Below are 22,213 nucleotides of genomic sequence, written 5' to 3'. Positions count from 1 at the left end.
ATATTAAAGTTTATAAGTTAACTTTATTTATAAAACCAGGCAGTTAGCACATAAGCAAGAGTTTGGGGATAATGGAGAAAATAAAATAAGCATTTTCTAAGACAGGCACTTAAAATAGAGAGACTCTTAAGGAAGTGGGGCCTATGCACATCCTCTGCATCAGTTCTGAGTTACTATTCAGTTGCCAATCTGTTGCTAACTCAGCTCAAGGCTGAGTCATGAACATCCTAGAGCAACTGCTGCATGAACACACATGGACTTGACCTCCTCCTTGAAGTTTCTGCCCCCCTCCTTTACAAATTGGAACTAACCAATCCCTGTTAACCTAGCCAGCAATCCTTCATTTGCATGGAAGAACTGTACAGGTGGTTTTGTCTTTTTAAACCCTGCCTTTCTCTGTTCTCTCTGGAGCACAATCTAGATTGCTACTTGAATCTGTCTCTCCCAGGTTGTAACTCTTTTTCCTCAAATAAATGCTTTTTGTTCTTTTTTACAGGATGAACCTCTACTTTGGTTAACACTGCCAACGCCCAAAATTAAAGAATAAAGAAACAGGTTAAAAGCAAAAGGATGGAAAAAGACACACTATACAAACACAATTGAAAATGGTGTAGCTATACTAATATCAGACAAAGTAGACTTTATAAAAGAAAATAACTGGGGATTTTCTATAAGGAGAAATGGGTTGATTCATCAAAATCACATAGCAATCCTAATTATGAATGCATCTAATAATGGTAGAATGCACCTACTTCAAAAAGTAGGAAGCAAAGTCTAATACAAATGAAAAGAGAAACAGAGAAATCTACAATTTAGTTGGCAATTTCAATACTTCTCTCTCTGTAATTAGTCGATTTAGTAGACCAAAAAACAATTTCTTAAATAAATCATTAAGAATATAGAAGACTTAACGAACATTATCAACCAACTTGAATTGTTATACAGGCATATAAAACACTCCATCCAACAACAGTAAAACATATACTTTTCAAGTGCACACCAAATATTCACCAAGATAAGAATATCCTGGGATGTCAATGAAAGACATCTTAATGAAATTCAAAATTCTGGTCACAGTAGAATTAGCATAACAATCAGTAAAATTATACATCAGGGAAAAAAATACCAAAGTATCTGGAAACTTATTCTAAATAACCTCTCGGTCAAAGAAGAGGTAACCAGGAATTCTTTTTTAATTTAACTAAATGAAAATGAAAACACAACATATCGAAATTTATGGGATGGAGATAAAATAGTGCTTCAGAAAAATTTATAGCATTAAATGCTTATATTTCTAAAGAAGAAAGATTTCAAATCAATCATCTCAGGTTCCACATTAAGACTAGAACAAAAAAGAGCAAATTACACCCAAAGTAAAACAGGAAAAGATAATTAAAATGAAACAAATCAAAGATATAAAAGGAGGAAAATGATGAAACAAATGCCAGTTCTTCAATTTATCTAGCCAGATGAATCAAAGTGTGTGTGGCAGGGATACAAATTAGCACAAACAAAGGAGTCATCACTATAGATCCTACATACAGTAAAAGGATAAGAAGTGATCCTGCTAAATAACTCTGCCTATAAATTTGAGAACTTAAATGAAAAACACAAATCATTTCAATGATATAAACTACCAAAGTATGCTTAAGAAATAGAAAACTTAACTAGTCCTATGTTAATTATAACAATTAAATTTGTGGTTAACAAAATTTCTCACCAACAAAACCCAAGATCCATATGATTTCACAGATAAATTCTAACGATTACTTAAAAAAAATAATTACTATCAATTCTACACAACCTTTTCCCAAAATTTTAAAAAGAACACTTCCAAACTCATTGTGGTCCAACAATACCATGATAATAAATCTAGAAAAGCTTATCAGAGGAAAAAAAAAAAAAACTACAACCAAACAACCCTCATGAACACAGACACACAAACACACATGCACAGAAAAATTAGCAAAATATAAAGCAAAGCAAATCCAGCAACACATTAAAAAAAAACAAGGAATTATATACATCATGACCAAGTATATTCATCCCAGGAATGCAGGTTATATTACCAATCAGCATATCAAACAATGTAATTCACCCTGTCAAGAGACTAAAAACAAAAGCCATAAGATCATTTCAAAAGACACAGAAATGTCATTTGAAAAGATTCAAAACAATTTATTAGGAAAACCAGGAACGTAAAGAAACTTCCACACCATGATAAAAGGCAGCTATGAAAAACCTACCACTAACATTATACTTAATGGTAAATGATGGTGTACTACTCGGGAATAAGGCAAGGATGTCTTCTCCAACCACTTATATTCAGCATTATGCTGAATACATTTGTAAGATCTGTAAGCTTAAAAGTATAAAATTGAGATTTTTTTCAAAAAAGAGAAAAAATAAAACTAAAACCTAAACATGTAAAACTATTATCATCTGCAAGGACTGGAAGATGTCAATTCCACCCAAATTTTTACACATTCCTAATCAAAACTGTGGCTGTCTTTTTGTTAGAAATTCACAAGCTGATTCTAGAATGTATATGGAAATTAAAAGGGTCTATATTAGCCCAAACAAATCTGAAATAGAACAAATTTGAGATGCCCCGAACTACCACATTTTATGACTTACTATTAAAGCCACTTGAATCAAGACAACATGGTACTGCTATAAGACTCAACATACGTATTAATACAACATAACAGAAAGTCCAGAAAAAGACCCAAAAAAAAAAAAAAATCAATAGATGATCAATTATAGACAAAGGCATCAAATAATGGGGAAAGAACAGTATATACAAATAGTGAGAAACAACTAGACATCCATATGTCAATAAATGAACTTTGACTCTTACTTTATACCATTCACAAATGTGAGAGTTAAAATTATAAAACATCCTTGAAAAACAATTGTTGACTTTGGATTAGGCAAATATTTTTTAAACAGGCCCAAAAAAACAAAACTGCATTAAAAAATGATAATCTGGACTTCTGCAAAATTAATATACTATTACAAAAATGAAAAGACAAACCACAGCTTGAGAAGAAATATTTGGAAATCATGTATCTAATAAAGGACTTGTCTCCAGAATATATAAAAAGCTCTCACATCTTGATAATAAAAAGACAAATAATCCAATTTTAAAAAAAATTAGCAAAAGATCTAAACATATTTCAAAAAAAGATATAAGAATATGCTATATAAGCACATGAAAAGATGCTTAATATCATTTGTAATTAAGAAACACAAATTAAAACCATAATTAAGCTACTTTATATACCCACTAGATTCACACAAAAAACACTGACAATTACCAAGTGTTGAAAAGGATATGAAACATTTGGAACTGTCACACATTTCTAGTGTGAATAGAAAATGACACAGTCACTTTGGAAAACAATTTGGCAATTTTCTTACAATGTTAAACATACATTTACCCATACATCCCAGTAATTCTACTCTTAGATATTTACCCAAGGGAAATGAAAACATAGATTCATGCATTTTTACCATAATATTCTAAAAATGGAAACAACCCTACTGGAAACAACTAGAAACAAGACTCTCTTAAGTCTAGTTTCATCACTTTGTTTAGTAATTAAAAAAAAAAAGAACAGTGTGTAGCTTGTGAACGGCAAAGCCCTATAGCAGATCTCCACTTCCTTTGCCTCTGCCCTTTCCACCGCAGCTGGAAAAATTAAACTTTTTTAAAACACAAATGTCACTCCTTGAGCTTAAAGCCTGTCAGTGGCTTCCCACCACTCCTATAACACAATATAAGCTCTTTCCCACAGTCTGTAAAACCGGAATAAATCTTCATGTCTACCTCACCAATTTCATCTCGGGTTGCTCCCCACAGCTCCCCTTTGCTAATTAGACTCCAATCACTCAGATTCTGATCCCAGGCCTTTTGCTCATTATTGCCTCTGTATGCAGTGTTCTTTCACTGGTTCTTTGAATGATGTGAAAAGTTGACACAAGCAGAGCCATTTTAAAACAGAGCTAGAGCAGTCATTCCAGAGGAACTCTATTACATGTCTCACTCCTTAAAACCATGGAATGTTTGAACTCGGCATAAAGCCTTTGCGCTAGGTCAACATTGTCTTATAAGCAACTCTTTATAAAGCTAACAGGAAAGCAGACATCCTGACCATAAGAATTGATGATTATGGACGTTCCTTAGAATCAGTAACCAGCCATGTCTAGGTAAGAATAACCTAGCTGCTTAGCACCAACAGAAAATCCTTTCTTCTATGCATGTAATTATTTCCCTTCCTTTTCTCATAAAAACCTCTTGCCTTCACTCCATAATCTGGACATAATTTGGGTATCTGGCTGAATCTATGGCCCCGATTGCAATTCTTTTTTTAATCTCAAATAAACACTTGTTGCCTCTCACTTTGGTGTTTAATATTGAAGGTGAACAATGACCAGCTCTTTCTGATATTTCAGGTCTCAGTCTCAATTGCCATCTCTTCAAAGAGGCATTCACTGACTACTCTACCTAACGTATGTCTCCATTAGTCTATATCAGAATATATTACTTTATTCATAACACTAATTACAATCTATACTTGATTTTGTGTTTATCACCTGTTTTCCACAAAAAAAACATAAGCCCCTACTGGACAGAGTCCTACTGTTACTCTCCATTATATATCCTAATGCCATTATATATCCCCAGTGCCTGGTTCATGCGAGAGGACCAAGAAATCCAAGTAGCTAATGAATCAATTACAGTCATGCACTGCTTAACAACTGGGGTATGTTCTGAGAAATGCACTGTCAGGCGATTTCATCATTGTGCAAACATCACTGCATGTACTTACACAAACTGGATGCTATAGCCTACTGCATACCCAGCCTATTGCTCCTAGACTACAAACCTGCACAGCTGTTACTCTACTGAATAATGTAGGCAACTGTAACACAATGGTAAGTACTGGTGTACCTAAACATATCTCATCATAGAAAAGGTACAGTAAAATTACGGTATAAGAGATTAAAAAAAAAAAAAAAAGGTACACCTGCATAGAACACTTACCATGAGTGGAGCTTGCAGGACGGGCAGTTGCTCTGGGTGAGTCAGTGAGTGAGTGGTGAGTGAATGTGAAGGCCTAGGGGACATGACTGTATATACTGTAGACTATAAACACTGTACCCTTAGGCTACACTAAATTTATTTTAAAGTTTCTTCAATAAAGCAACCTTAGCTTACTGTAACTTTATAAACTTTAAATTTTTTTAACTTTTCTACTCTTTTGTAATGACATTTAAGCTTAAAATAAAAACACATTGTACAGCTGCACAAGTTTTTTTTTCTTTATATCCTATTCTATATGCTTTCTATTTATAAAAAATTTTTTCACTTTTTAAATTTTTTTGTTAAAAACTAAACCCACACATCAGCCGAGGCCTACACAGGGTCAAGATCATCAACAGTCTCCCACCTCCGCCTCTGGTCCCACTGGAAAGTTTTCAGGGGCAGTAACACCAGGGTGCTGTCATCCCCTATGGGAACTAATGCTTTCTTCTGGAAGGCCTCCTCAAGGACCTGCCTGAGGCTCTTCTTGAGGACACTCTTTTCACAAATATGTCCATACTAATTTGCTTATTTTTTTGTTTTTGTTTTTTTCCATCAGAGATTTGCTTATAAGCAGATAATGCACCACAAACATTCCTCTCTATTACTGAAAACCTTTTGGTGTTGGGGGTCCATGTTTTCAAACTTTTTAAGGATTGTGAGTTTGCAAGAGCTTCTGCTAAACCCTTCACTGTTAATTTTCTTGGGTGTTCTTTCTCTTCTGCAGTTTCAGCTGTATGTTCCAGTTCGGTTCCAACACCACCACATGAGTCAATTCTTCAGGAACCCCCTCTGCGAGCTCTTCTATGTCACCTTCATCCACACCCACCACAAAGTCATTTGCCATCTCAACCACAGCCTTGTTGATTTTTTGCGACCTCCTCGTCCTAGGCCAATCCTTTAAGTCATAGGTGGGCTGTGATGTCACTAGGTGATAGGAACTTTTCAGCTCCATTATTATCTTATTGGGCCTCTCATATATTGTTGGCCAAAACAACGTTACGCAGTGCATAACTGTATTAAGCGTATCTCCCATTAGATTAATACTCAGATTCAAACACAAATGAACTCCACTTTTCATCATAAAACCTTAAAATCCCTTCACTAATAATCTTCATTATATATTTTAGTGTGTGCATATGTATACACCAGAGAGAGAGAGAGAGAGAGAGAGAGAGAGAGAGAGAGAGAGAGAGAGAGAGAGAGAAAGAGAGAGAGAGAGAGCGCGAGAGAGCGAGAGCGAGAGAGAGAGAGAGAGATCTGACAATTAAGGTTGCGAACTCATCCTAGAGAAAGTGCTACATACCTCATTGCTGAATATCACTATGGTCACCTTCGAAGTACTCCCCTTGGGAAGCTATGCACTGATGCCAGCGCCTAGTCCACCCTTCAAAGCAACTGTGGAACTCTTTCTGGAATGGCCATCAGAGCTATCGCCATATTACGCTTGATGCCCTAAATGCCATCAAAATATCCTCCTTTCAGTATTTCCTTGATCTTCGGATAAAGAAAAAAAGTCACTGGGGGCCAGATCAGGTGAGTAGGGAGGGTGTTCCAATACAGTTATTTTTTAGTGGCTAAAAACTCCCTCACAGACAGTGCCATGTGAGCTGGTGCACTGTCATGATGCAAGAGCCATGAAATGTTGGCGAAATGTTCAGGTCATCTAACTTTTTCACTCAGCCTTTTCAGCAGTTCCAAATAGTAAACCTGATTAACTGTTCGTCCAGTTGGTACAAATTCATAATGAATTATCCCTCTGATATAAAAAAGGTTAGCAACATCGTTGCAATAAGTTCACGAACTTAATTGTCTGACCTCATATACACATATGGCAGTGTCTATATACAAGGAAATTGTATGGAATCAATCACATCAAAGTCTTACTCAAAAAAGTTATATGGAAAAAAAAAAAAAGTTATATGAGAACATAATGCATTTGATTTCTAACCTTTGATATTCTAATTGTAAATAATACTTTAATATCTGAGGTTTTTAAGAGTTGACTGCTTTGATATAAAAATATAACTTTACTTATTTCCTTCAATTTAAATGTAACTGTGTAACAAATTATTACTTTTAAATGTATGAATAAAAGATAACCAAGATTGTATATTTAAATCTAACATCTACATTCCATCCTTTTATCTAGATCTTAAAATTCAGTCACAAATATACCTGTGCTCTGTGACAAGATAAATAAAATCTGCACACATGAATCCCTGTTATACATACTGTTACTCAAATAAGGTTATTATGTAAGTTCTCTACTGGATCACACAGAAGAATTTTCATAATATGGGTCTTACTCATATATATGGAAGTTTTAAAATGAATAATTTAAATTCTAAAATATTTTGCAACTATAATTATTCTTAATCTTCATAACATTGTTGAGGCTTTTTTCTCATGATTTTGTTTTTTCAGGCCACATGACTTGAAGTAAGTAACAGTATTATATCAGTTAACATGACATTAGTTATATAAAGTAATATGTTTTAGTTCACATTAAAGAAAAAACGAATATTGAAAAAAGAGTGAAAAGTAGTTATATACACTGTGAGTTGGTTTTTGGTATTTATTTTTTAAGGACACCTGGGATCAAATACAGAAACCAATAAATCTCATAAAGAGCTGAATCATATTACAAAATAAAAATCTACATTTTTGAAGTAAATTTTGTTCATGTATGGGGTGAATGCAACAAAGCTTTAGTTTATGAAAGGAAAATAAAAACATCTAAATAAAAAGAAGTAGGAAGTAACCATTTTTGTTTTATGTTTTATCACTTTGTTATTCATGTCTTACATGATTAAATTATCTTGGAATTCCAGCACCCAGATATTTTAAAAATTCACTAATTACATTCACAACTGGGTTCATTTTACAAAAATAAACAATTATAAAAGTGTATTAATCCAAGTCATGGGTTATCAGTAGTCATATACTACCCAAAATACTTTTAATAACACAATCGTGCTGAACTATTCAAGGTTTTAACGAGTCTTACCTCCTCCATGCCTGTCTTTACAATTTGCTTCCCATTAAAATAACACAATCTATATTATGGGTGAAAAGTTTAAAATGCAAGAACAAAAAAAGTTCTAACTAAACCTAGGAGCTGACTTTTAGCAGTAAGAATGCATATATATGCATTCTTACTGCTAAAAGTCAGCTCCTAGGTTTAGTTAGAACTTTTTTTTAATAATATGATATATACCCCTCAAAACTTCATCTTCTTGGAAAAGAACAATCATCCTGAAGGGGTTCGGAAGAGGCCTCCCCAAAATGTGCTACTTTGGCATGGGGATTGTTTTGACCTGAAGTGAGCTCAAGAGAAACTTTCACCTCTCCCATAAAGAATTTAAATTGGGGCCTTGCCCATAAGAAGAGCGATTACCATAGGTAACATTTTTATGACCTATCTATAGGGAAGGGAAAACTAATTACGGAACGTCTGCTCTTCGCATTGTCCTGCGAATTGCCCTTCTCCACTCCAGAGTCCCAGGCACGGTACCTCATTCTTTGGCTCAGTGTGTCCAACACACCTCACTTTACCTTTCTGTCTCTGAACCTCCGATGTATATATATGGGGTCTCCGACTCTCTAGTGTATGTGGAGTTCCTGTACATATGCATGTCATTAAATTTGGTTGCTTTTCCTGTTAATCTATATCATGTCAATTTAATTATGTCAAAATAACCTACCATGGTAGAAGAAAATTTCTTCCTTCCCCAAAATCCATTTAAAAAAATAAAATAAAACTATCTCCCTAAACTAAAACCTTTTCCATAATTACTCTCTTCACCCCATAAGAAGGACGCCTTCACTTTACCTGATTCTTCTGCTTTTTTCTCTACTCTAATTTTAAAGCCCTAATATTTCTTACTTCCTCACCAGTCTCAGACGCAAACCTTTTCATTTTCCCTAGCTACCACACTGAGCAGTTTCAAAATCCCTCTTTTTTGCCTCCTCACAATATCTTCTCACTTCAAGTCACCACTGAATATCACAACCAAATTCATCTTCCTAAACCAGCACTTAGATCATAATACTCATTTTCTCAACAACCTTTTTACTAAATTAATGTTTATCTATTATCTGAATTTATTGTCTGAAATCCTACGATAGCTTCTCACAGAATTACTGATCAGGCCCAAGGGGTAATACAGAAAGAGAGCTAGACCCCTGCTTAAACTATGGACAGCAGTGCATTCATTTAATATGAGAGGTACATCAGTTTATTTCTCCTGAGTCCCCGTTTCCACATTGTTACTATGATCTCTGAGATCTTCTGGTTCTAGGAAGCAAAGTACTATCATCGCTACCGAGTAGACAACTGTGAGGTATCCAGTAACTGTGATATCACAGAACGTGAATTTAGAATCTCAAGACCCAAAGGGGATAAAAATAACTTTTATTTTCAGATGAGGTAAGGGCAAAAGAGAAGATTCGCTGATTTCAGGCTTCCATCTGAGAGAAATGAAGTATGTGTGACCAGAACAAAGGCTGGCCCTCCAACTGGCAGGAGCTGCTTGAGATGAAGTGTTTTAGTGACAACGACCAGGACAGCTCACGAAAAGGCATCCCTACTTGAAAAGGCTTTCATTAAGAAGCGAAAAGTAATAAAAATAAATCAAGCATTTAACTCAAAAGTTGGGAAACTTTTTAAAATGTAAGCCTGAATAAGTTATCACAAAAGTAATTATAAATGTTAAAGCAGAATTTCATGGTTGGAAAACAGAAAAAAAAAATTGTAAATTCAGTCAATAAATCCATAAATGTGATTCCTAGGAGAAAAAAAGAATAACATATAAAACCTTCAGACAAAAAACAGGAAAGACTCTCAAAGTTAAAAGCAAATATAGCAAATAAGTAGACTTCTCATAAGACGTGTTTAATCTGTATTAATATAGAGAGAAAAGGAACTGAATAAAATGTTTCTCAAAGTGTATCTCTTTTGAGTTGTGGGCTTATAAATCTTCTCTTTTTATCTTTACATATTTTCCAATTCTATAAATTTTCTAAGAAGAGAATCTTTTACTTTTATAATCAGAAAAAAATATGTTCCTCTCAGTATCAGGGGTTATATATAAACATTGGACTATAATGTCCTTGAAAATAGGACCCAAATTTATCGTATGAACAATCCATAAGGAGCACCTATAGAGCATGCACTGAAATATTTGAAACTATTTTATATCTATTAAACAAGTATTTATTATCGTTTTGATGATATCAGTATATTCAAAAGCAAGTTTTAAGTAATATTTACATTTTTAGAGTTTTCAATTCTATAGCCCTGTAGCCTATTTGATAAAATAATTCATGCCAATTCTTCCACAAAAATAACCTATCCCTTAGGTACACAATCAGGAGCAAACTTAATGCCATTCAACTTTTCCACCTCTAGTTCTACTCCATAATATCCTAAGTGTCCCTACCTTATACAAGTTCTCCTCTTTATGTATCACAGAAATTTACCAACTTTCCAATCAGAAAATAAAATAAAAGCTAATTAAAGGAATGTGACAGAGTCCAGGAAGATATCTGATTAAGGGTGACACTTACCAAGAAGAAAAGGAATAATTCATTAGCACCAGGCTAAATAACCACTGTTTATTTTCAAATGCTATGTAAAGAGTAGTTTTTACTGACACACAATTGATCACAACACAAATCTTTGGAGTCAGGCTAACATGGGACCAAATCCCAACACTGCCACTTACTAAATTCATGACTTGGCAAGTAACTTCTCAGTATAACACCAGCTGTCTCACAGGGAAGTTGATGATTAAAGAAGCTATTTCATGTAAAGTCCCCAACAGTGACCAGCTTAGACTAGATGCTCAATAAATGTTATGTTCCCTTATTTTTCCAGTATGAGACGGGCAGTCAGAAAAAAAATAGGAAGGAAAACTCACTGCTTCACATGGGAATAATACCCATGACTTTAATTTCATTAGTACTATGTGCTGATCAAGAGATCTAAATAACAAGTGTTTGATATTATTAAATATCAGAACAGTACTTTTTTTAAATACCCAAAACTTTTAGAGAGCTAGTAAAAAAAATGACAAAGAAAGTGTTGCTCTTGATTTTTAGAATAAACACAAACATACATTTCATATACCGCATAAAAATAGTAGTCTCCTTTATGAATGTAGTATCATAACTGTAAAGGATTAAGCCTAATGAAACATCACCTAGCCTAAAATAAATAATCCCTGAAATGAAGACACATACCTAACCTCAGCTTCCATAAATATTTCTTAAAAATCCTTGGGTGTATTAAGATAAGTACGTAGTTTATACAGAATTCCCAACTATGGACAATTACTTCAGTTTTCCTTGATCTGTAGCGTAAACTATGTGCAGAAAGCAGCATCAAAACAACTTTTACTAGAAATAAAGTTTCCATTTTTAGTTCATTTATATCAACAGCTATGGGCAATTACTTCAGCTTTCCTTGATCTGTAGCTTAAGCGATGTGCAGAAATCAGTATCAAAACAAGTTTTACTAGAAACAAAGTTTTCGATTTTTATTTCATTTATATCAATAATTATGGGCAATTATTTCAGTTTTCCTTGAGCTGTAGCTTAAACCTTTTACAAAAACCAATACCAAAACTACTTTTACTAGAAATAAAGTTTCCATTTTTGTGTCATTTATATCAATTAACACCATATATATATATATATATATATATATATATATACACACACACACATATTTATATTTAATTCAGTTTACCATTATATCTATAGCAAAGAGTTGTTTCTATTTCTTGAAAATTATGTCGCAGTAAACAATAGCAACAATCTATATAGCATTCAGGGTGTGGTAATCAGTTATTTATTCATACTGAATAGGATGAGGCTATCCCACCCCAAAATACACCACTTTGGCATTAGGATTATTTTCAACTAAAGGTAATTAAGAATCAACTTGTATAGGAAGAGTTCTCTGTCTTATCTCCTTATCTGTCTGAAAGCAGGGCATAAATTTAGCTTTGTGGAAGTGGCATAAATATCCCATCTCTCCTGTACTAGGATGAGAAGAACAACACTTACCATGGGAAATGGAGAGCCAGCACCAAGGTGAGACTGCATAAACCAACTTATTAAAATAACCCTTATCTTGCATTAGTTCTCCTAAATATTTCTTAGTCACTACCCACGTGGAGTCCCTTGCAGTCAAAACACTCTCTCCCTTGTTAAGAAGGGTATATAAGTTCCTTGAGTTTCACTTCTGTTCTGTGAACTTCCATGCATGTAAAAGTATTAATAAATTTGTATTCCTTTCCTCCTATTAATCTCGTCAGTTAATTTCACAAGCCCCAAGTCACTGAAGCTAAAAGGATAGAGGAAAAGTTTTTCCTTCCCAACACTACAATAAAATAATAAAAAGTTTAGAGATGGATCTCTAACTCAATTTATATATAAGAAAGTAAAGTTATCTCCGGTTCCTCTATGATCCTACATTTCCCTAGTCTACCCACTTGCAGGCACTTTCCAGTATGACTATTTACAGCTTCTCTTCTCGGCTTAAACTTCCAAGACCTCCTGCCCCATCCTTACTCTAGTGATGGTGGCTTCCTTTGCACTAATGAAATAGAAGCAATTAGAAAATAACTTTGTCATCTTCTATCACATTAACCCTGCAAGTGTACCCATAATATTCACCTTTCCACCTCTTCATATGGATGAACTATCCGGGTTGCCATATAAAGCCAACTTTTCCACCTATGTTTTCTATATTCCATACCCTTTCTTTCCCCTCCTCAAGAAAACAGCTCCAAGAATTGTTCCCAACGTCTGTGTCCCTGCATCTTCAGAGGCTGAGTCATTGCCTCAACTGAATCATTCCCACCAGCCCACAAACACACTCAAGTCCATCCCAGCTTTAAAAGAAAAATAATCATTGACTCTGCCTCACCCACTCAGCTACTAGTGCATTTCTCGACTCTTCTTTATGGAACCCTCTTCATCTCCAAGATTTAACAAAATGTGAATTGGCCCTGGTCCCAGTACTTGTGTCTCTTCTCTGCCCATACTCACTCCTAGATGACTTCACTCAGTATCATCATGGTTTTTAATATCAACTAAATACTGAGTCACAAATGAGTATCTTCAGATCTTACCAGTTGCAGCGTCGTATATCCGATTTCTTGTCTCCTCTTATGTGGATAATAGACATCTAAAAGTTAAACTCGTAATCTGCTTCCCATCCCATGTCCGTATTAGACCCTCTAGCAAACTGCCCAGTTTCAGTCAATGGCAAACTCTCCATCTTTCTAGTTAGTGACCAAAAGTTTCAGGATCGGATCGATCCTTGACTCCTCGCTTTCCCACGTGTACCCATCCAGTGGCTAGCAAACCCAATTAGCTATGCCTTCAAATTATATCTAGAATCTGATCAAGTCTTACTACTTGTACTGCTGCCTCCGAGATCTGAAACAGTATCTCTCGTCTGAGTTACTGAAAGAAACTCCTCAATGGTTTCTTTGGATCTACCCTCACCACATAGGGTTTATTCTCTACACAGGTTTTAACAAAACATGTACTAAGCAGAGCATGTTCTCTCCTCTGCTGGAAACACTCCAATGGCTTCCCAACTCAGTTCCCATAAAATCCAAACTCATACAGCAATTAGCATGACCTGCACCAGCTTCCACCTGTCAGGTCTAACCCACCATCCTCACTTCTGCTCCAGACACACTGTACCTGTGACACTCTCCACTCATTCCTGTTCCCTCCGCCTGCCAAGGTCTTCCCTCGATACCTCCATGGCTCTCTCCCTTCAGATGTCACCTTATCAAAGAGGCTATCCCTAAACTACTTTACTTAAAACAGTTAACACTCAGAACTCATTCTATCCTTCTTTCCCACCTTATATTCTCCATACAAACTTTCCATTCTGACATCATATGTATTTTATGTATATGTTTATTTTATACCCTCTGTATCTAGAATGTCATTTTCATGAGAGCAGAGACTTTAGTCTGTTTTGTACACTGTTTTACCTCTAGCATCTGGCACATATTTGCCATTCAAAAAACACTGGCTGAATAAATGAATTGAGTCCTTTAACAAAATTGACAGAGCCCAATTCCATTGCCCTCCCACCCAGAATTATGAAAGATTGACAAAATATGAAAACAATATTTGATGACATCAAATTGCTATCAAGACAATGAGGAACTGCAAAGCCAGATCCAGAGAGGAAGAAAGGTCAGAGAAGTAAGCCCAGTATTGAAGCTATTTTTCCCCTCAAGGCAAATGGCCACTGCAAAAGCAACAGTTGAAAGGCTGAGAACCTGAACATGAATTTTAACAAACCCAAGGAAATAGTGAGACAAAAACTATCCTTCAGAGACTTACGAGGGAAAGGCCCTTACAAACATGCTTTCTGCTTGCTGCACTGAAGAGCTACTTCCCCAGAGTAAGGGGGCGGGGGGTGAACAGCCCAAACATGAGAAGCCAATCACAAATGACCACATATTGCATGATTCCATTTAGAATAGGCAAATCCATTGGGACAAATAGTAGATTAATGATTGCCTACAGTGGAGAGATGAGGGCTGGGGAGGTACAGAGATTCATTTGGGGGTGATGGAAATATTCTGGAATTTAGATAGTAGTGATGATTGTACAATATAAATATACTAAAAGCAACTGAATTATACCCTTTAAAAAGGTTATGACAGTAAATTATATGTAATGGGAATTTTATATCAATTACAAGCCCTGGCAGAGACCAAGCACAAGTTCAAATCAATTCTTGATTGGATTATAACAGTCTGAGGGTGCTAGTGTCTCAAACCTCGGTGACACCCTAAACCAAATGATGGTTATTAAGAAATGGGACGGGGTTCCATGCAAGATGGCGGAGTAGGTAACCAGTGTACTCACCTCCTCCCATGATCACATCAAAAAACCAACTAAATTATGAGACAATCAACCTGGAGAACAATCAAAAGACTAGCTGAATAAAAGTCCTATAACTAAGGATACAAAGAAGAAGCCATGATGGGAGTGGTAGGTGGGGCAGAACATGAAACCTGATGGCCCCAGGTGTGCCGGGTGAGAATGAGGGCTACCTCAGCTGCAGAGGACCGCCTGAGGGCCAGTGCTAGGAAGAGGAGCCCCCACAACAGCTGGCTGTGAAAAGCAGTGGGGATTTGGGTCTCAGGGTGAGACAAAGGCTGCAGGAAACCCAAACACCCTCTTACCTGGCCTGCACAGACTCCTTCACTCACAAGCACTCACCAGCGAATGGGTGGAGGTTCAGGCAGCACAAGAAGACACAGGGAGAAAACAAGTTGTGTGGCTTCAGTGGAGGCCTGAGGAACACCTGCCATTGTCCACGTGTTGAGCCCTCCTCCCCCAGGGCCGGTGGGTGGGTACCATCTTTCTTGTGTTGAGCCCTCCCCAAACCCCCCCAATACATACACACACACACGCAGCCAAATCTGAATCTGCATTAACCACTCACATCACCTAGAGACCCCGCTTCACCCAACTCATGCACCATGAGAGGCTCTTTCAGCAGCAGGTAGGCAGGCCCTCTCAGCAGAGGGCAGAAAGCCTTTGCCAGCACACCACCAGAGGCTCTTTTGGGGGTGGGGACAGCCTTGGGGTCCACACTGCTGCTTATTCTAACACCTCTCAAAGGTCCGCAGGCCCCAGGCAGGTGGCAGCTGGCCTCGGAGTGCAGTGTGCCTCTTATTGAATGTCTCCAGGCTCAGAAATGGCACCAAAAATGAGTCTGCATTAAGCGGGTAAACACCACTCACCCCAACCTGGTGACTCGCTGACACCCTGCCTCACCCAACTCATGTACCACCCAAGCCTCTCAGCAGATGAGCCTTATGGACTGCTGGCAGGTGACAGCAGGCCTGAGGGTGTACAGATCACAGGGCCTTTAGGTGAGTGATCCCAGGCCCAGTACTGATGGCAGCTGGCCTTGGCTCCCAGTGTGGCCTTTCCCACATGCCTCCAGGCACAGCACAGGAAGCTATCAACCTCCGAACACTTTGTAGCTTCTACCAGGTAGACCTGGGCCAGACACAGAAAGCAGATGAACTTGGACTAGACGAGAGACTGTCCCAAGGGGCCCCAGAGCCAACATACCCAGTGGCCAGTCTCACATCACAACAGAGTGCCACCTGATTGGCTCCACAAGAGGCACACCCAAAGGGTGGTCTTGGCAGGCACCCTAGCTCACTAAGGCAAACACCGCTCTGTGGGTGGTCTCAGCCCCCACACAGCAGCTCAAACTCTGTGGTCCTGGCCAGTCCTCACAGCCAGTCAGCTGGAAGGTCAATCTCACTCACTGATGTGCCAACAGCAATCAAAGCTCAACTACAATAGGGCACACACAACCCACTCAAGGGACACACCCAGAGCACCCAGTTCAGGTTACCAAGGAGACTGGGCCACTGGGCCCCACAGGACATTTACAATATAAGGTCATCTGGCCAAGACTGGGAGACATAGCAGATCTACCTAATACTTAGAAACAAACACAGAGAGACAGCCAAAATGGGGAGACAAAGAAACATGTCCCAAATGAAAGAACAGGAGAAAACTCCAGAAAAAGAACCACACAAAATAGGAGGCAAGTATTCTAAAAGATACAAGTTCAAAACACTAGTTATAAGAATGCTCAAGGAACTTAGAAAGAACTTCAACAAAAAGATACTAAGCATAAAGGAGGATACAGAAACCATAAGAAAAGAACAGTCAGAAATGAAGAATACTTAACTGAAGTGAAAAATACACTAAAAGGAATCAACAGCAGATTAGATGGCAGCAGAGGATCAAAACAGTGAATTGGAAGACAAAGTAGCAGAAAAGACCCAATCAGATTAGAAAAAAGGAAAAACAATTTTTAAAACAGAGGATAGCTTAAGGGACCTTTGGGACAACATCAACCATAACAACATTCCCATCAAAGAGGTTCCAAGAGAAGAGAGAGGGGAAGCAATTTAAAACCTATTTGAAGAAATAATGATGGAAAACTTCGCTAACCTGGCAAAGGAAATAGACATACAAGCCCATGAAGCACAGAGAGTCCCACACAAGATGAACTCAAAGAGGCAAACACCAAGACACATAATTAAAATGCCAAAGGTTAAAGACAAAGAGAGAATCCTAAAAGCAGCGAGAGAAAAGCAATTAGTCACCTATAAGGGAGCTCCCATAAGACTGTCAGCTGCTTTCTCAAGAGAAACTGTGCAGGCCAGAAGGGATTGGAAAGAAATATTCAAAGTGATGAAAAGCAAGAATCTACAACCAAGACTACTTTACCCAGCAAGACTGTCATTTAAAATGTAAGGAGAGATAAAAAGCTTCCTAGACAAAAAAAAAGAAAAAGCTAAAGGAATTCATCACCACCAAACCAGTACTACATGAAATGTTAAAGAGACTTCTTAAAGAAGAAGGAGTGGGGGGTGAGGGGAGGGCATAAATATTAATAAAAAAGCAGTAACTATGTATCTATCAATAATCACTTAAAATATAAATGGTTAAATGTAACAATAAAAAGACATAGGGTAGGTGAGTGGATAACAAAACAAGACCCATATATATGCTGTCTACAAGAGACCCACTTCAGATAGAAGGATACTCAGAGACTGAAAGTAAAGGGATGAAAAAAGATATTTCATGATAATGTAAACAAACAAACAAAAAAAGTGGGAGGGTAGCAATACACATATCAGACTAAACAGACTTTAAAACACTCTGGAACAAGAGAGATTTCATCACAATAAAGGGACTAATCCAACAAGAGGATTATAACCCTTGTAAACATTTATATACCCAACATAGAAGCACCTGAATATATAAAGCAAATATTGACGACGGTCATAAAGGGAGAGATCAACCTCAATACAGTTAAAGTAGGGGACTTTAGCAGACAATTGACACAATGGATATATCTTCCAGACAGAAAATCAACAAGGAAACAGTGGCCTTAAGCAAAAAATTATACCAGATGGAATTAAATAACTTATAGAACATTTCACCCAAAAGAAGCAGAATACACATTCTTTTCAAGTACACATGGAACATTTTCCAGGACAGACCACATGCTGGCCACAGAACAAGTCTCAATAAATTTAAGAAGACTAAAATCATATCAACCATGTTCTCCACTACATATCAACCATCATATCAACTACAATTATATGAAACTATTATAGAAATCATTTACAAGAAAAAAACTAAAAATCACACAAATACATGGAGGCTAAATAGCATGCTACTGAACAATGCATGGGTTAACAATGATTTCAAAGGAAGAAATCAAAAGATACCTTGAAACAAATGAAAATTAAAACACAATGACTTAAATTCTATGGTCACAGCGAAAGCTTCTACTGCAGTCCTACCTCAAGAAACAAAAAAGTCTCAAATAATATAACTTACACTTAAAGGAACTAGAAAAAGAAAAACAAACAAAGCCCAAAGTGAGTAGAAGGGAGGAAATAATAACGATCCCCGTGTAAATAAATAAAACAGGGTCTAACAAAAACAAACAAACAAACAAAAAACAATACAAAAGAGCAATGAAACCAAGAGCTGGTTCTTTGAAAAGATAAATAAAATTGATAAAACTTAACCAAACTCATCAAGAAAAAAGAGAGAGGACAAAATAAATAAAGTCAGAAAGAGAATTGACAACTGATACCAGATAAATACACAATTATAAAAAAAATACTATGAACAATTATATGCCAACAAATTGGACAATCTGGAAGAAATGGATATATTCCTAGAAACACACAATCTCCCAAAATTAAGTCAAAAACAAACAAAAAAATCTGAAAGCACTGATTACTACAACAAAATTGAATCAGTAATCAAGAAACTCACAACAAACAAGAGTCCTGGACCAGATGGCATCACAGGTGAGGTTTATCAAATATTCAAAGAAAAATTAACACCTGTTCTGAAATTATTCCAAAAAATTCAAGAGGAGGGAAGGTTCACAAGCTCCTTTTATGAAGCCAGCATTACCCTGATTCAAAAACCAGATAAAGACAGTACTAATAAAGAAAATTATAGGCTGATATCCCTTATGAACATAGATGCAAAAATCCTCAACAAAACATTAGCAAACCAAAGGCATACACCATGATCAAGTAGGATCTACTCCTGGGATGCAAGGTTGATTAAATATATACAAATTAATTAATGTAATACACCACATAAACAAAATAAGGATTAAAGGATTATAATAGGATTAAAATATAAAACTTTTTTTAAAATATAAAAACTATAAGGATTAAAATAGTATGATCATTATCAACAGATGCAGAAAAAGCATTTGACAAAATCCAGCATCCATTTATGATAAACTCTCAGCAAAGTGGGAACACAGGAAACATACCTCAACATAATAAAGTCCATACATGACAAACCCACAGCTAACATCATACTCAAGGGTGAAAACCATTTTCCAAAGATCAGGAACAAGACAAGGATGTCTACTTTTACCACTTTTATTCAATGGAGTATTGGAAGCCCTAGTCAAAGCAAAGTCCTAGTCCAAGAAAAAGAAAAAAGGTATCCAAATTGGAAAGGAAGAAGTAAAACTGTCATTACTTGCAGATGACATGATACTGTATAGAAAGAACTCCAAAAATTCCACCAAAAAAACTATTAGAACTGATAAATGAATTCAGTACAGAAGCAGGATACAAAAGTAATATTCAAAAATCAGTTGCATTTTTATACACAAATAACCAACTATCAAAAAGAGAAATTAAGTAAGCAATCCGATTTACAGATGTATCAAAAAAAAAAAACATATATATACATATATATGTATATATATATATATGTATATATGAATAAATTTAACCAAGGAAATAAAAGACATGTCCACAGAAAATTATAAGACTCTGAAGAAAGAAACTGAAGAAGATATAAATAACTGGAAGCATATACCATTCTCATGGACAGGAAGAATTAACATTGTTAAAATGGCCCAAAGAAATCTATATATTCAATTCAATCAATAACAAAATACCAATGGCATTCTTCACAGCACTAAAACAAATAATCCTAAAATTTATAAGAAACCACAAAAGACCCCAAAACGCCACAGCAATTTTGAAAAAGAACAACAAAGCTGGACGTATCACACTACCTGATGTCAAACTACACCTCAAGCCTACAGTAATCAAAATGGCATGTTATTGACATAGATAGAGACACATAGATCAATGGAACAGAATAGATAGCTCAGAAATAAACTCAGGACTATACGGTCAATTAATCTATAACAATGGAGGCAACAATACACAATGGGGAAAGGCAGACCCCTCAGTAAGTGGTGTTGAAAAAAACTGGACAGATACATGCAAAAAAATGAAACCAGACCACCTTCTTACATGATATACTAGAATAAACTCAAAATGGATTAAAGACTAAAATATAAGACCCAAAACCACAAAACCTCCTAGAAGAAAACACAGGCAGTAAACTCTCTGATATTGATTACTCTTAGTAATATTTTTCTAATATATCTCTTCAGGTAAAGGAAGCAAAAGAAAAAATAAACAAATAGAACTACATCAAACTAAAAAGTTTTTGCACAACAAAGGAAATCATTACAACAAAAAGACAACCTACTAAAGGGAGAAGGTATTTTCACCAATGATACATCCAGTAAGGGATTAATATCCAAAATTTACAAAGGACTCATAACAACACCCCCAAAAAAAATCCAATTAAAACATGGACAGAAGACCTGAATAGGTATTTCTCTAAAGAGGACATACAGATTACCAACAGTACATGAAAAGATGCTCAAAATCACTAATCATCAGGGAAATGAACATTAACACTACAATGAGATATCCCGTAACATCTGGCAGAATGGCCATCAACAATAAATCAACAAACAGTAAGTGTTGGCTGGGATGCGAAGAAAAGGAAACCTTGGTGCACTGTTGGTAGGACTGTAAACTAGTGCAGCCACTATGGAAAACAGTATGAAGGGGCCTCATAAAAATTGAAAAAAGAACTACCATACGTCCCAGAAATCCCACTTCGGGTATTTATCCGAAGAAATCCAAAAACACTACTTTGAAAGATCTATGCACCCCTATGTTCATTTCAGCATTACTTACAATAGTGAAGATATATTATAGAAGCAAGCTAAGTGTCCATCGATAGACAAAGGGATAAAGAAGAGGTGGTACAGATATACAATGGAATATTACTTGGCAAAAAAAAATGAACTCTTTCCATTTGCGACAACATAAATGGACCTAGAGGTTATTATGCTAAGTGAAATCAGTCAGACAGAGAAAGACAAATACCATATGATTTCAAATATATGTGGAATCTAAGGAACAAAATAAATGAGCAACCAAAACAGAAACAGATTCACAGATACAGAGAACAAACTGATGGTTGCCAGATGAGAGGGGGCTGGGGGACTGGGTGGAAAAGGTGAAGGGATTAAGAAGTACGAATCAGTAGTTACAAAATAGTCACAGGGATGTAAAGTACAGCATAGGGACTATGGTCAATATATTTTACTGACCCCATGCTGCTCCACCAACATTAAAAGGCCCCAAACAAATCCACCCTGTTTACCTTAGTTTGGAAAAGTTTTAAAATGAGAAACCTGACATGAAATGCCTTGGGACAGTTGTTAGGCAGATTAGTCAAAATAAATATTGACGTAAGGACAGGGTCCCTTGGCTCAATTCCCCAGTGGGGACCCAAAGCCTTTTGCACCAGCGTGGATAAAATAAGGGGGTGGAAAGGAGAAGTTTCCAGGATTCCTTTACATAGGAGTCCCATGAACTGTGACACCAAAACCCATTCGTGAAGCTCTGACTGGAGCTACAATTAGATTGAGAGATCATAAAAATATAATGGATAGCATATGATATAAAAGTTGGGATGTTTAAGGTATTATGTAAAGAAGTTGTATCAACTTTACCTGAATATTTATCGGAACGGATATTATTTCTGACGTGGGAAAACTATCCCCTACCCAGTATTATAAAACCCAAACCTATGGATGAAGCCCTAGTAGAAGCTACAGTCACGTAGGAATATAAGAGTTGATGGAAGTAAGGTAAAGGTTTGTAG

General features: G+C 36.3%; 1 protein-coding gene and 1 long non-coding RNA gene across 13 annotated transcripts in view; one reads left to right on the top strand and one right to left on the bottom strand.

Moving 5' to 3' along the window:
* LOC109449832 (uncharacterized) overlaps window positions 1-7,308 on the top strand; it is a 266,951-nt gene extending 259,643 nt beyond the window's left edge. For 4 of the 6 annotated variants that reach the window (XR_016019145.1, XR_016019146.1, XR_016019147.1 and 1 more), the window contains one exon: window positions 497-7,308. This is a non-coding gene — a long non-coding RNA (uncharacterized LOC109449832). The remainder of the gene's footprint in view (window positions 1-496) is intronic. The other 2 variants (XR_012495587.2, XR_002137760.3) reach the window with 2 other exon arrangements.
* The window catches only part of NBEA (neurobeachin), a 662,791-nt gene that overhangs the window by 602,490 nt on the left and 38,088 nt on the right, over window positions 1-22,213 (bottom strand). The window lies entirely within an intron of this gene.

This window comes from Rhinolophus sinicus, chromosome 16 (assembly GCF_057876585.1).
Source record: "Rhinolophus sinicus isolate RSI-liver-muscle chromosome 16, RSI-T2T, whole genome shotgun sequence".
NCBI lineage: Eukaryota > Metazoa > Chordata > Mammalia > Chiroptera > Rhinolophidae > Rhinolophus > Rhinolophus sinicus.
Note: the sequence above shows the minus strand (reverse complement) of the source record. Positions and strands in the feature narration are given on the sequence as shown.